The sequence below is a fragment of the Rhinichthys klamathensis genome, unplaced genomic scaffold (assembly GCF_029890125.1).
Source record: "Rhinichthys klamathensis goyatoka isolate OS25496 unplaced genomic scaffold, OSU_Roscu_1.1 h1tg000035l_1, whole genome shotgun sequence".
Lineage (NCBI taxonomy): Eukaryota > Metazoa > Chordata > Actinopteri > Cypriniformes > Leuciscidae > Rhinichthys > Rhinichthys klamathensis.
Window position 1 is genome coordinate 588,305 of NW_026606583.1, and position 14,196 is coordinate 602,500.

General features: G+C 48.8%; 18 non-coding genes across 18 annotated transcripts; all 18 read right to left on the reverse strand.

The window, feature by feature from the left end:
- Window positions 1–779: 779 nt before the first annotated feature.
- On the reverse strand, window positions 780–861 carry trnal-uag (transfer RNA leucine (anticodon UAG)). Its single transcript has one exon. It is a non-coding gene; the product is annotated as a tRNA-Leu (tRNA).
- Window positions 862–1,082: 221 nt separating this feature from the next.
- Window positions 1,083–1,164, reverse strand: trnal-aag (transfer RNA leucine (anticodon AAG)). The gene has a single exon. It is a non-coding gene; the product is annotated as a tRNA-Leu (tRNA).
- A 1,275-nt stretch (window positions 1,165–2,439) lies between these two features.
- trnal-aag (transfer RNA leucine (anticodon AAG)) lies at window positions 2,440–2,521 on the reverse strand. Its single transcript has one exon. It is a non-coding gene; the product is annotated as a tRNA-Leu (tRNA).
- Window positions 2,522–3,789: 1,268 nt separating this feature from the next.
- trnal-aag (transfer RNA leucine (anticodon AAG)) lies at window positions 3,790–3,871 on the reverse strand. The gene has a single exon. It is a non-coding gene; the product is annotated as a tRNA-Leu (tRNA).
- Window positions 3,872–5,133: 1,262 nt separating this feature from the next.
- Window positions 5,134–5,215, reverse strand: trnal-aag (transfer RNA leucine (anticodon AAG)). The gene has a single exon. It is a non-coding gene; the product is annotated as a tRNA-Leu (tRNA).
- Window positions 5,216–6,476: 1,261 nt separating this feature from the next.
- Window positions 6,477–6,558, reverse strand: trnal-aag (transfer RNA leucine (anticodon AAG)). The gene has a single exon. It is a non-coding gene; the product is annotated as a tRNA-Leu (tRNA).
- Window positions 6,559–7,347: 789 nt separating this feature from the next.
- Window positions 7,348–7,429, reverse strand: trnal-aag (transfer RNA leucine (anticodon AAG)). The gene has a single exon. It is a non-coding gene; the product is annotated as a tRNA-Leu (tRNA).
- Window positions 7,430–7,920: 491 nt separating this feature from the next.
- trnal-uag (transfer RNA leucine (anticodon UAG)) lies at window positions 7,921–8,002 on the reverse strand. The gene has a single exon. It is a non-coding gene; the product is annotated as a tRNA-Leu (tRNA).
- A 221-nt stretch (window positions 8,003–8,223) lies between these two features.
- trnal-aag (transfer RNA leucine (anticodon AAG)) lies at window positions 8,224–8,305 on the reverse strand. Its single transcript has one exon. It is a non-coding gene; the product is annotated as a tRNA-Leu (tRNA).
- A 491-nt stretch (window positions 8,306–8,796) lies between these two features.
- trnal-uag (transfer RNA leucine (anticodon UAG)) lies at window positions 8,797–8,878 on the reverse strand. Its single transcript has one exon. It is a non-coding gene; the product is annotated as a tRNA-Leu (tRNA).
- A 294-nt stretch (window positions 8,879–9,172) lies between these two features.
- trnal-aag (transfer RNA leucine (anticodon AAG)) lies at window positions 9,173–9,254 on the reverse strand. Its single transcript has one exon. It is a non-coding gene; the product is annotated as a tRNA-Leu (tRNA).
- Window positions 9,255–9,512: 258 nt separating this feature from the next.
- Window positions 9,513–9,594, reverse strand: trnal-uag (transfer RNA leucine (anticodon UAG)). Its single transcript has one exon. It is a non-coding gene; the product is annotated as a tRNA-Leu (tRNA).
- Window positions 9,595–9,815: 221 nt separating this feature from the next.
- trnal-aag (transfer RNA leucine (anticodon AAG)) lies at window positions 9,816–9,897 on the reverse strand. The gene has a single exon. It is a non-coding gene; the product is annotated as a tRNA-Leu (tRNA).
- Window positions 9,898–10,388: 491 nt separating this feature from the next.
- Window positions 10,389–10,470, reverse strand: trnal-uag (transfer RNA leucine (anticodon UAG)). The gene has a single exon. It is a non-coding gene; the product is annotated as a tRNA-Leu (tRNA).
- Window positions 10,471–10,764: 294 nt separating this feature from the next.
- trnal-aag (transfer RNA leucine (anticodon AAG)) lies at window positions 10,765–10,846 on the reverse strand. Its single transcript has one exon. It is a non-coding gene; the product is annotated as a tRNA-Leu (tRNA).
- Window positions 10,847–11,337: 491 nt separating this feature from the next.
- On the reverse strand, window positions 11,338–11,419 carry trnal-uag (transfer RNA leucine (anticodon UAG)). Its single transcript has one exon. It is a non-coding gene; the product is annotated as a tRNA-Leu (tRNA).
- A 795-nt stretch (window positions 11,420–12,214) lies between these two features.
- On the reverse strand, window positions 12,215–12,296 carry trnal-uag (transfer RNA leucine (anticodon UAG)). Its single transcript has one exon. It is a non-coding gene; the product is annotated as a tRNA-Leu (tRNA).
- A 1,098-nt stretch (window positions 12,297–13,394) lies between these two features.
- On the reverse strand, window positions 13,395–13,476 carry trnal-aag (transfer RNA leucine (anticodon AAG)). The gene has a single exon. It is a non-coding gene; the product is annotated as a tRNA-Leu (tRNA).
- Window positions 13,477–14,196: the final 720 nt, after the last annotated feature.

Below are 14,196 nucleotides of genomic sequence, written 5' to 3' on the forward strand. Positions count from 1 at the left end.
AATTACCTAATCAAAGCCTTTGGGCCATCCTCCAAAATGGCAGCCAGCTGTGTCGCAGTTAAACTCAAAATCATGAGGTAGCTGACAGATCACCAAAAAAATCTCAATGAGTCAAATTGGCTAACTCCATCAGTATAGACTAGACATTTGTTATTATTATGTTTAAATTCATTTTTGAAGTGACATTATTGCTGTCCCTGATTCAAGAGGGTGCAGATTTTCAGCCGCTTTTGCGCCTTAGACCCAGCGCCTTAGACCCAGCGCCTTAGACCGCTCGGCCACGCTACCTTGTGAGGGCACCTTCCGTGGGCCATTTTCGCCAATTTTTTCTTTTAATGTCTCTCTTCTCCACAGTTAAATCCGTCGAAATTCTACGTGCCTTGAAGGAGCACCTCGACAGGTGGAAAGGCCTCCTAAATATAGGGGGGACGCAGTTACACTCCTGGAGGCCCCCCTCCCTGCAGATTGCAATTCCATCTCTAATCAAACACACCTGAATTACCTAATCAAAGCCTTTGGGCCATCCTCCAAAATGGCAGCCAGCTGTGTCGCAGTTAAACTCAAAATCATGAGGTAGCTGTCAGATCACCAAAAAAATCTCAATGAGTCAAATTGGCTAACTCCATCATTATAGACTAGACATTTGTTATTATTATGTTTAAATTCATTTTTGAAGTGACATTATTACCATCCCTGATTCAAGAGGGTGCAGATTTTCAGCCGCTTTTGCGCCTTTTCGGAGCACTCTTAAGGTGTCTGGCCCTCTTTAAAATCACTGCTGGCAGCGGTGGGATTCAAACCCACGCCCCCGAAGAGACTGGAGCCTAAATCCAGCGCCTTAGACCCCTCGGCCACGCTACCCTGACGTGGCTCGATTCGTGGGCCGTTTTCTGGCCATTTTTTTTTCATAAATAGATTAAACGTTGGGTGCGGACCTTCATCGTCAGGCTCTGAAGCACGCCGAGTTCGGCCAAGGAAAGCAAAAGCGGCAGGGTTTGGAAGAGACCGGGAGCAAGCAGTGTCACTTCTCCAGTGTTTTCGCTTAGGAATAGCAGCCACAAGTGCCTTCTAAGATGCTGTCTTGGCAGCGGTGGGATTCGAACCCACGCCCCCGAAGAGACTGGAGCCTTAATCCAGCGCCTTAGACCGCTCGGCCACGCTACCTTGTGAGGGCACCTTCCGTGGGACATTTTCGCCAATTTTTTCTTTTAATGTCTCTCTTCTCCACAGTTAAATCCGTCGAAATTCTACGTGCCTTGAAGGAGCACCTCGACAGGTGGAAAGGCCTCCTAAATACAGGAGGGACGCAGTTACACTCCTGGAGGCCCCCTCCCTGCAGATTGCAATTCCATCTCTAATCAAACACACCTGAATTATCTAATCAAAGCCTTTGGGCCATCCTCCAAAATGGCAGCCAGCTGTGTCGCAGTTAAACTCAAAATCATGAGGTAGCTGTCAGATCACCGAAAAAATCTAAATGAGTCAAATTGGCTAACTCCATCATTATAGACTACACATTTGTTATTATTATGTTTAAATTCATTTTTGAAGTGACATTATTGCTGTCCCTGATTCAAGAGGGTGCAGATTTCAGCCGCTTTTGCGCCTTAGACCCAGCGCCTTAGACCGCTCGGCCACGCTACCTTGTGAGGGCACCTTCCGTGGGCCATTTTCGCCAATTTTTTCTTTTAATGTCTCTCTTCTCCACAGTTAAATCCGTCGAAATTCTACGTGCCTTGAAGGAGCACCTCGACAGGTGGAAAGGCCTCCTAAATACAGGGGGGACGCAGTTACACTCCTGGAGGCCCCCCTCCCTGCAGATTGCAATTCCATCTCTAATCAAACACACCTGAATTACCTAATCAAAGCCTTTGGGCCATCCTCCAAAATGGCAGCCAGCTGTGTCGCAGTTAAACTCAAAATCATGAGGTAGCTGTCAGATCACCAAAAAAATCTCAATGAGTCAAATTGGCTAACTCCATCAGTATAGACTAGACATTTGTTATTATTATGTTTAAATTCATTTTTGAAGTGACATTATTGCTGTCCCTGATTCAAGAGGGTGCAGATTTTCAGCCGCTTTTGCGCCTTTTCGGAGCACATTTAAGGTGTCTGGCCCTCTTTAAAATCACTGCTGGCACCGGTGGGATTCGGACCCACGCCCCCGAAGAGACTGGAGCCTAAATCCAGCGTCTTAGACCCCTCGGCCACGCTACCCTGACGTGGCTCGATTCGTGGGCCGTTTTCTGGGCATTTTTTTTTTCATAAATAGATTAAACGTTGGGTGCGGACCTTCATCGTCAGGCTCTGAAGCACGCCGAGTTCGGCCAAGGAAAGCAAAAGCGGCAGGGTTTGGAAGAGACCGGGAGCAAGCAGTGTCACTTCTCCAGTGTTTTCGCTTAGGCATAGCAGCCACGAGTGCCTTCTAAAATGCTGTCTTGGCAGCGGTGGGATTCGAACCCACGCCCCCGGAAAGACTGGAGCCTTAATCCAGCGCCTTAGACCGCTCGGCCACGCTACCTTGTGAGGGCACCTTCCGTGGGCCATTTTCGCCAATTTTTTCTTTTAATGTCTCTCTTCTCCACAGTTAAATCCGTCGAAATTCTACGTGCCTTGAAGGAGCACCTAATACAGGAGGGACGCAGTTACACTCCTGGAGGCCCCCTCCCTGCAGATTGCAATTCCATCTCTAATCAAACACACCTGAATTACCTAATCAAAGCCTTTGGGCCATCCTCCAAAATGGCAGCCAGCTGTGTCGCAGTTAAACTCAAAATCATGAGGTAGCTGACAGATCACCAAAAAAATCTCAATGAGTCAAATTGGCTAACTCCATCAGTATAGACTAGACATTTGTTATTATTATGTTTAAATTCATTTTTGAAGTGACATTATTGCTGTCCCTGATTCAAGAGGGTGCAGATTTTCAGCCGCTTTTGCGCCTTAGACCCAGCGCCTTAGACCCAGCGCCTTAGACCGCTCGGCCACGCTACCTTGTGAGGGCACCTTCCGTGGGCCATTTTCGCCAATTTTTTCTTTTAATGTCTCTCTTCTCCACAGTTAAATCCGTCGAAATTCTACGTGCCTTGAAGGAGCACCTCGACAGGTGGAAAGGCCTCCTAAATACAGGGGGGACGCAGTTACACTCCTGGAGGCCCCCCTCCCTGCAGATTGCAATTCCATCTCTAATCAAACACACCTGAATTACCTAATCAAAGCCTTTGGGCCATCCTCCAAAATGGCAGCCAGCTGTGTCGCAGTTAAACTCAAAATCATGAGGTAGCTGTCAGATCACCAAAAAAATCTCAATGAGTCAAATTGGCTAACTCCATCAGTATAGACTAGACATTTGTTATTATTATGTTTAAATTCATTTTTGAAGTGACATTATTGCTGTCCCTGATTCAAGAGGGTGCAGATTTTCAGCCGCTTTTGCGCCTTTTCGGAGCACACTTAAGGTGTCTTGCCCTCTTTAAAATCACTGCTGGCACCGGTGGGATTCGGACCCACGCCCCCGAAGAGACTGGAGCCTAAATCCAGCGTCTTAGACCCCTCGGCCACGCTACCCTGACGTGGCTCGATTCGTGGGCCGTTTTCTGGGCATTTTTTTTTTCATAAATAGATTAAACGTTGGGTGCGGACCTTCATCGTCAGGCTCTGAAGCACGCCGAGTTCGGCCAAGGAAAGCAAAAGCGGCAAGGTTTGGAAGAGACCGGGAGCAAGCAGTGTCACTTCTCCAGTGTTTTCGCTTAGGAATAGCAGCCACGAGTGCCTTCTAAGATGCTGTCTTGGCAGCGGTGGGATTCGAACCCACGCCCCCGAAGAGACTGGAGCCTTAATCCAGCGCCTTAGACCGCTCGGCCACGCTACCTTGTGAGGGCACCTTCCGTGGGACATTTTCGCCAATTTTTTCTTTTAATGTCTCTCTTCTCCACAGTTAAATCCGTCGAAATTCTACGTGCCTTGAAGGAGCACCTCGACAGGTGGAAAGGCCTCCTAAATACAGGGGGGACGCAGTTACACTCCTGGAGGCCCCCTCCCTGCAGATTGCAATTCCATCTCTAATCAAACACACCTGAATTACCTAATCAAAGCCTTTGGGCCATCCTCCAAAATGGCAGCCAGCTGTGTCGCAGTTAAACTCAAAATCATGAGGTAGCTGTCAGATCACCGAAAAAATCTAAATGAGTCAAATTGGCTAACTCCATCATTATAGACTAGACATTTGTTATTATTATGTTTAAATTCATTTTTGAAGTGACATTATTGCTGTCCCTGATTCAAGAGGGTGCAGATTTCAGCCGCTTTTGCGCCTTAGACCGCTCGGCCACGCTACCTTGTGAGGGCACCTTCCGTGGGCCATTTTCGCCAATTTTTTTCTTTTAATGTCTCTCTTCTCCACAGTTAAATCCGTCGAAATTCTACGTGCCTTGAAGGAGCACCTCGACAGGTGGAAAGGCCTCCTAAATACAGGGGGGACGCAGTTACACTCCTGGAGGCCCCCCTCCCTGCAGATTGCAATTCCATCTCTAATCAAACACACCTGAATTACCTAATCAAAGCCTTTGGGCCATCCTCCAAAATGGCAGCCAGCTGTGTCGCAGTTAAACTCAAAATCATGAGGTAGCTGTCAGATCACCAAAAAAATCTCAATGAGTCAAATTGGCTAACTCCATCAGTATAGACTAGACATTTGTTATTATTATGTTTAAATTCATTTTTGAAGTGACATTATTGCTGTCCCTGATTCAAGAGGGTGCAGATTTTCAGCCGCTTTTGCGCCTTTTCGGAGCACACTTAAGGTGTCTTGCCCTCTTTAAAATCACTGCTGGCACCGGTGGGATTCGGACCCACGCCCCCGAAGAGACTGGAGCCTAAATCCAGCGTCTTAGACCCCTCGGCCACGCTACCCTGACGTGGCTCGATTCGTGGGCCGTTTTCTGGGCATTTTTTTTTTCATAAATAGATTAAACGTTGGGTGCGTACCTTCATCGTCAGGCTCTGAAGCACGCCGAGTTCGGCCAAGGAAAGCAAAAGCGGCAAGGTTTGGAAGAGACCGGGAGCAAGCAGTGTCACTTCTCCAGTGTTTTCGCTTAGGAATAGCAGCCACAAGTGCCTTCTAAGATGCTGTCTTGGCAGCGGTGGGATTCGAACCCACGCCCCCGAAGAGACTGGAGCCTTAATCCAGCGCCTTAGACCGCTCGGCCACGCTACCTTGTGAGGGCACCTTCCGTGGGACATTTTCGCCAATTTTTTCTTTTAATGTCTCTCTTCTCCACAGTTAAATCCGTCGAAATTCTACGTGCCTTGAAGGAGCACCTCGACAGGTGGAAAGGCCTCCTAAATACAGGGGGGACGCAGTTACACTCCTGGAGGCCCCCTCCCTGCAGATTGCAATTCCATCTCTAATCAAACACACCTGAATTACCTAATCAAAGCCTTTGGGCCATCCTCCAAAATGGCAGCCAGCTGTGTCGCAGTTAAACTCAAAATCATGAGGTAGCTGTCAGATCACCGAAAAAATCTAAATGAGTCAAATTGGCTAACTCCATCATTATAGACTAGACATTTGTTATTATTATGTTTAAATTCATTTTTGAAGTGACATTATTGCTGTCCCTGATTCAAGAGGGTGCAGATTTCAGCCGCTTTTGCGCCTTAGACCGCTCGGCCACGCTACCTTGTGAGGGCACCTTCCGTGGGCCATTTTCGCCAATTTTTTCTTTTAATGTCTCTCTTCTCCACAGTTAAATCCGTCGAAATTCTACGTGCCTTGAAGGAGCACCTCGACAGGTGGAAAGGCCTCCTAAATACAGGGGGGACGCAGTTACACTCCTGGAGGCCCCCCTCCCTGCAGATTGCAATTCCATCTCTAATCAAACACACCTGAATTACCTAATCAAAGCCTTTGGGCCATCCTCCAAAATGGCAGCCAGCTGTGTCGCAGTTAAACTCAAAATCATGAGGTAGCTGTCAGATCACCAAAAAAATCTCAATGAGTCAAATTGGCTAACTCCATCAGTATAGACTAGACATTTGTTATTATTATGTTTAAATTCATTTTTGAAGTGACATTATTGCTGTCCCTGATTCAAGAGGGTGCAGATTTTCAGCCGCTTTTGCGCCTTTTCGGAGCACACTTAAGGTGTCTGGCCCTCTTTAAAATCACTGCTGGCAGCGGTGGGATTCGGACCCACGCCCCCGAAGAGACTGGAGCCTAAATCCAGCGTCTTAAACCCCTCGGCCACGCTACCCTGACGTGGCTCGATTCGTGGGCCGTTTTCTGGGCATTTTTTTTTTCATAAATAGATTAAACGTTGGGTGCGGACCTTCATCGTCAGGCTCTGAAGCACGCCTTGTTCGGCCAAGGAAAGCAAAAGCGGCAGGGTTTGGAAGAGACCGGGAGCAAGCAGTGTCACTTCTCCAGTGTTTTCGCTTAGGCATAGCAGCCACGAGTGCCTTCTAAAATGCTGTCTTGGCAGCGGTGGGATTCGAACCCACGCCCCTGAAGAGACTGGAGCCTTAATCCAGCGCCTTAGACCGCTCGGCCACGCTACCTTGTGAGGGCACCTTCCGTGGGCCATTTTCGCCAATTTTTTCTTTTAATGTCTCTCTTCTCCACAGTTAAATCCGTCGAAATTCTACGTGCCTTGAAGGAGCACCTCGACAGGTGGAAAGGCCTCCTAAATACAGGGGGGACGCAGTTACACTCCTGGAGGCCCCCCTCCCTGCAGATTGCAATTCCATCTCTAATCAAACACACCTGAATTACCTAATCAAAGCCTTTGGGCCATCCTCCAAAATGGCAGCCAGCTGTGTTAAACTCAAAATCATGAGGTAGCTGTCAGATCACCCAAAAAATCTCAATGAGTCAAATTGGCTAACTCCATCATTATAGACTAGACATTTGTTATTATTATGTTTAAATTCATTTTTTAAGTGACATTATTACCGTCCCTGATTCAAGAGGGTGCAGATTTTCAGCCGCTTTTGCGCCTTTTCGGAGCACTCTTAAGGTGTCTGGCCCTCTTTAAAATCACTGCTGGCAGCGGTGGGATTCGGACCCACGCCCCCGAAGAGACTGGAGCCTAAATCCAGCGTCTTAGACCCCTCGGCCACGCTACCCTGACGTGGCTCGATTCGTGGGCCGTTTTCTGGGCATTTTTTTTTTCATAAATAGATTAAACGTTGGGTGCGGACTTTCAACGTCAGGCTCTGAAGCACGCCGAGTTCGGCCAAGGAAAGCAAAAGCGGCAGGGTTTGGAAGAGACCGGGAGCAAGCAGTGTCACTTCTCCAGTGTTTTCGCTTAGGCATAGCAGCCACGAGTGCCTTCTAAAATGCTGTCTTGGCAGCGGTGGGATTTGAACCCACGCCCCCGAAGAGACTGGAGCCTTAATCCAGCGCCTTAGACCGCTCGGCCACGCTACCTTGTGAGGGCACCTTCCGTGGGCCATTTTCGCCAATTTTTTCTTTTAATGTCTCTCTTCTCCACAGTTAAATCCGTCGAAATTCTACATGCCTTGAAGGAGCACCTCGACAGGTGGAAAGGCCTCCTAAATACAGGGGGGACGCAGTTACACTCCTGGAGGCCCCCCTCCCTGCAGATTGCAATTCCATCTCTAATCAAACACACCTGAATTACCTAATCAAAGCCTTTGGGCCATCCTCCAAAATGGCAGCCAGCTGTGTCGCAGTTAAACTCAAAATCAAGAGGTAGCTGTCAGATCACCAAAAAAATCTAAATGAGTCAAATTGGCTAACTCCATCATTATAGACTAGACATTTGTTATTATTATGTTTAAATACATTTTTGAAGTGACATTATTACTGTCCCTGATTCAAGAGGGTTCAGATTTTCAGCCGCTTTTGCGCCTTTTTGGAGCACTCTTAAGGTGTCTGGCCCTCTTTAAAATCACTGCTGGCAGCGGTGGGATTCGAACCCACGCCCCCGAAGAGACTGGAGCCTAAATCCAGCACCTTAGACCCCTCGGCCACGCTACCCTGACGTGGCTTGATACGTGGGCCGTTTTCTGGCCATTTTTTTTCCATAAATAGATTAAAGGTTGGGTGCGGACCTTCATCGCCAGGCTCTGAAGCACGCCGAGTTTGGCCAAGGAAAGCAAAAGCGGCAGGGTTTGGAAGAGACCGGGAGCAAGCAGTGTCACTTCTTCAGTGTTTTCGCTTAGGCATAGCAGCCACGAGTGCCTTCTAAAATGCTGTCTTGGCAGCGGTGGGATTCGAACCCACGCCCCCAAAGAGACTGGAGTCTTAATCCAGCGCCTTAGACCGCTCGGCCACGCTACCTTGTGAGGGCACCTTCCGTGGTCCATTTTCGCCAATTTTTTCTTTTAATGTCTCTCTTCTCCACAGTTAAATCCGTCGAAATTCTACGTGCCTTGAAGGAGCACCTCGACAGGTGGAAAGGCCTCCTAAATACAGGGGGGACGCAGTTACACTCCTGGAGGCCCCCCTCCCTGCAGATTGCAATTCCATCTCTAATCAAACACACCTGAATTACCTAATCAAAGCCTTTGGGCCATCCTCCAAAATGGCAGCCAGCTGTGTCGCAGTTAAACTCAAAATCATGAGGTAGCTGTCAGATCACCAAAAAAATCTAAATGAGTCAAATTGGCTAACTCCATCATTATAGACTAGACATTTGTTATTATTATGTTTAAATACATTTTTGAAGTGACATTATTACTGTCCCTGATTCAAGAGGGTTCAGATTTTCAGCCGCTTTTGCGCCTTTTTGGAGCACTCTTAAGGTGTCTGGCCCTCTTTAAAATCACTGCTGGCAGCGGTGGGATTCGAACCCACGCCCCCTAAGAGACTGGAGCCTAAATCCAGCACCTTAGACCCCTCGGCCACGCTACCCCGACGTGGTTCGATACGTGGGCCGTTTTCTGGAGCCTAAATCCAGCGCCTTAGACCCCTCGGCCACGCTACCCTGACGTGGCTCGATTCGTGGGCCGTTTTCTGGGCATTTTTTTTCCATAAATAGATTAAACGTTGGGTGCGGACTTTCATCGTCAGGCTCTGAAGCACGCCGAGTTCGGCCAAGGAAAGCAAAAGCGGCAGGGTTTGGAAGAGACCGGGAGCAAGCAGTGTCACTTCTCCAGTGTTTTCGCTTAGGCATAGCAGCCACGAGTGCCTTCTAAAATACTGTCTTGGCAGCGGTGGGATTCGAACCCACGCCCCCGAAGAGACTGGAGCCTTAATCCAGCGCCTTAGACCGCTCGGCCACGCTACCTTGGGAGGGCACCTTCCGTGGGCCATTTTCGCCAATTTTTTCTTTTAATGTCTCTCTTCTCCACAGTTAAATCCGTCGAAATTCTACGTGCCTTGAAGGAGCACCTCGACAGGTGGAAAGGCCTCCTAAATACAGGGGGGACGCAGTTGAATCAGTCCTCTTGAATCAGTCCCTGATTCAAGAGGGTGCAGATTTTCAGCCGCTTTTGCGCCTTTTTGGAGCACTCTTAAGGTGTCTGGCCCTCTTTAAAATCACTGCTGGCAGCGGTGGGATTCGAACCCACGCCCCCGAAGAGACTGGAGCCTAAATCCAGCACCTTAGACCCCTCGGCCACGCTACCCTGACGTGGCTTGATACGTGGGCCGTTTTCTGGCCATTTTTTTTCCATAAATAGATTAAAGGTTGGGTGCGGACCTTCATCGCCAGGCTCTGAAGCACGCCGAGTTTGGCCAAGGAAAGCAAAAGCGGCAGGGTTTGGAAGAGACCGGGAGCAAGCAGTGTCACTTCTTCAGTGTTTTCGCTTAGGCATAGCAGCCACGAGTGCCTTCTAAAATGCTGTCTTGGCAGCGGTGGGATTCGAACCCACGCCCCCAAAGAGACTGGAGTCTTAATCCAGCGCCTTAGACCGCTCGGCCACGCTACCTTGTGAGGGCACCTTCCGTGGTCCATTTTCGCCAATTTTTTCTTTTAATGTCTCTCTTCTCCACAGTTAAATCCGTCGAAATTCTACGTGCCTTGAAGGAGCACCTCGACAGGTGGAAAGGCCTCCTAAATACAGGGGGGACGCAGTTACACTCCTGGAGGCCCCCCTCCCTGCAGATTGCAATTCCATCTCTAATCAAACACACCTGAATTACCTAATCAAAGCCTTTGGGCCATCCTCCAAAATGGCAGCCAGCTGTGTCGCAGTTAAACTCAAAATCATGAGGTAGCTGTCAGATCACCAAAAAAATCTAAATGAGTCAAATTGGCTAACTCCATCATTATAGACTAGACATTTGTTATTATTATGTTTAAATACATTTTTGAAGTGACATTATTACTGTCCCTGATTCAAGAGGGTTCAGATTTTCAGCCGCTTTTGCGCCTTTTTGGAGCACTCTTAAGGTGTCTGGCCCTCTTTAAAATCACTGCTGGCAGCGGTGGGATTCGAACCCACGCCCCCTAAGAGACTGGAGCCTAAATCCAGCACCTTAGACCCCTCGGCCACGCTACCCCGACGTGGTTCGATACGTGGGCCGTTTTCTGGAGCCTAAATCCAGCGCCTTAGACCCCTCGGCCACGCTACCCTGACGTGGCTCGATTCGTGGGCCGTTTTCTGGGCATTTTTTTTCCATAAATAGATTAAACGTTGGGTGCGGACTTTCATCGTCAGGCTCTGAAGCACGCCGAGTTCGGCCAAGGAAAGCAAAAGCGGCAGGGTTTGGAAGAGACCGGGAGCAAGCAGTGTCACTTCTCCAGTGTTTTCGCTTAGGCATAGCAGCCACGAGTGCCTTCTAAAATACTGTCTTGGCAGCGGTGGGATTCGAACCCACGCCCCCGAAGAGACTGGAGCCTTAATCCAGCGCCTTAGACCGCTCGGCCACGCTACCTTGGGAGGGCACCTTCCGTGGGCCATTTTCGCCAATTTTTTCTTTTAATGTCTCTCTTCTCCACAGTTAAATCCGTCGAAATTCTACGTGCCTTGAAGGAGCACCTCGACAGGTGGAAAGGCCTCCTAAATACAGGGGGGACGCAGTTACACTCCTGGAGGCCCCCCTCCCTGCAGATTGCAATTCCATCTCTAATCAAACACACCTGAATTACCTAATCAAAGCCTTTGGGCCATCCTCCAAAATGGCAGCCAGCTGTGTCGCAGTTAAACTCAAAATCATGAGGTAGCTGTCAGATCACCAAAAAAATCTCAATGAGTCAAATTGGCTAACTCCATCATTATAGACTAGACATTTGTTATTATTATGTTTAAATTCATTTTTGAAGTGACATTATTACCGTCCCTGATTCAAGAGGGTGCAGATTTTCAGCCGCTTTTGCGCCTTTTCGGAGCACTCTTAAGGTGTCTGGCCCTCTTTAAAATCACTGCTGGCAGCGGTGGGATTCGAACCCACGCCCCCGAAGAGACTGGAGCCTAAATCCAGCGCCTTAGACCCCTCGGCCACGCTACCCTGACGTGGCTCGATTCGTGGGCCGTTTTCTGGCCATTTTTTTTTTCATAAATAGATTAAACGTTGGGTGCGGACCTTCATCGTCAGGCTCTGAAGCACGCCGAGTTCGGCCAAGGAAAGCAAAAGCGGCAGGGTTTGGAAGAGACCGGGAGCAAGCAGTGTCACTTCTCCAGTGTTTTCGCTTAGGCATAGCAGCCACGAGTGCCTTCTAAAATGCTGTCTTGGTCGCGCTGGGATTCGAACCCACGCCCCCGAAGAGACTGGAGCCTTAATCCAGCGCCTTAGACCGCTCGGCCACGCTACCTTGTGAGGGCACCTTCCGTGGGCCATTTTCGCCAATTTTTTCTTTTAATGTCTCTCTTCTCCACAGTTAAATCCGTCGAAATTCTACGTGCCTTGAAGGAGCACCTCGACAGGTGGAAAGGCCTCCTAAATACAGGGGGGACGCAGTTACACTCCTGGAGGCCCCCCTCCCTGCAGATTGCAATTCCATCTCTAATCAAACACACCTGAATTACCTAATCAAAGCCTTTGGGCCATCCTCCAAAATGGCAGCCAGCTGTGTCTCAGTTAAACTCAAAATTATGAGGTAGCTGTCAGATCACCAAAAAAATCTCAATGAGTCAAATTGGCTAACTCCATCATAATAGACTAGACATTTGTTATTATTATGTTTAAATTCATTTTTGAAGTGACATTATTGCTGTCCCTGATTCAAGAGGGTGCAGATTTTCAGCCGCTTTTGCACCTTTTCGGAGCACACTTAAGGTGTCTGGCCCTCTTTAAAATCACTGCTGGCAGCAGTGGGATTCGAACCCACGCCCCCGAAGAGACTGGAGCCTAAATCCAGCGCCTTAGACCCCTCGGCCACGCTACCCTGACGAGGCTCATTTCGTTGTCCGTTTTCTGGCCATTTTTTTTTTCATAAATAGATTAAACGTTGGGTGCGTACCTTCATCGTCAGGCTCTGAAGCACGCCGAGTTCGGCCAAGGAAAGCAAAAGCGGCAGGGTTTGGAAGAGACCGGGAGCAAGCAGTGTCACTTCTCCAGTGTTTTCGCTTAGGCATAGCAGCCACGAGTGCCTTCTAAAATGCTGTCTTGGCAGCGGTGGGATTCGAACCCACGCCCCCGAAGAGACTGGAGCCTTAATCCAGCGCCTTAGACCGCTCGGTCACGCTACCTTGTGAGGGCACCTTCCGTGGGCCATTTTCGCCAATTTTTTCTTTTAATGTCTCTCTTCTCCACAGTTAAATCCGTCGAAATTCTACGTGCCTTGAAGGAGCACCTCGACAGGTGGAAAGGCCTCCTAAATACAGGGGGGGCGCAGTTACACTCCTGGAGGCCCCCCTCCATGCAGATTGCAATTCCATCTCTAATCAAACACACCTGAATTACCTAATCAAAGCCTTTGGGCCATCCTCCAAAATGGCAGCCAGCTGTGTCGCAGGTAAACTCAAAATCATGAGGTAGCTGTCAGATCACCAAAAAAATCTCAATGAGTCAAATTGGCTAACTCCATCATTATAGACTAGACATTTGTTATTATTATGTTTAAATTCATTTTTGAAGTGACATTATTGCTGTCCCTGATTCAAGAGGGTGCAGATTTTCAGCCGCTTTTGCGCCTTTTCGGAGCACACTTAAGGTGTCTGGACCTCTTTAAAATCACTGCTGGCAGCGGTGGGATTCGAACCCACGCCCCCGAAGAGACTGAAGCCTAAATCCAGCACCTTAGACCCCTCGGCCACGCTACCCTGACGTGGCTCGATCGGTGGGCCGTTTTCTGGCCATTTTTTTTTCATGAATAGATTAAACGTTGGGTGCGTACCTTCATCGTCAGGCTCTGAAGCACGCCGAGTTCGGCCAAGGAAAGCAAAAGCGGCAGGGTTTGGAAGAGACCGGGAGCAAGCAGTGTCACTTCTCCAGTGTTTTCGCTTAGGCATAGCAGCCACGAGTGCCTTCTAAAATGCTGTCTTGGCAGCGGTGGGATTCGAACCCACGCCCCCGAAGAGACTGGAGCCTTAATCCAGCGCCTTAGACCGCTCGGCCACGCTACCTTGTGAGGGCACCTTCCGTGGGCCATTTTCGCCAATTTTTTCTTTTAATGTCTCTCTTCTCCACAGTTAAATCCGTCGAAATTCTACGTGCCTTGAAGGAGCACCTCGACAGGTGGAAAGGCCTCCTAAATACAGGGGGGGCGCAGTTACACTCCTGGAGGCCCCCCTCCATGCAGATTGCAATTCCATCTCTAATCAAACACACCTGAATTACCTAATCAAAGCCTTTGGGCCATCCTCCAAAATGGCAGCCAGCTGTGTCGCAGGTAAACTCAAAATCATGAGGTAGCTGTCAGATCACCAAAAAAATCTCAATGAGTCAAATTGGCTAACTCCATCATTATAGACTAGACATTTGTTATTATTATGTTTAAATTCATTTTTGAAGTGACATTATTGCTGTCCCTGATTCAAGAGGGTGCAGATTTTCAGCCGCTTTTGCGCCTTTTCGGAGCACACTTAAGGTGTCTGGACCTCTTTAAAATCACTGCTGGCAGCGGTGGGATTCGAACCCACGCCCCCGAAGAGACTGAAGCCTAAATCCAGCACCTTAGACCCCTCGGCCACGCTACCCTGACGTGGCTCGATCGGTGGGCCGTTTTCTGGCCATTTTTTTTTCATGAATAGATTAAACGTTGGGTGCGTACCTTCATCGTCAGGCTCTGAAGCACGCCGAGTTCGGCCAAGGAAAGCAAAAGCGGCAGGGTTTGGAAGAGACCG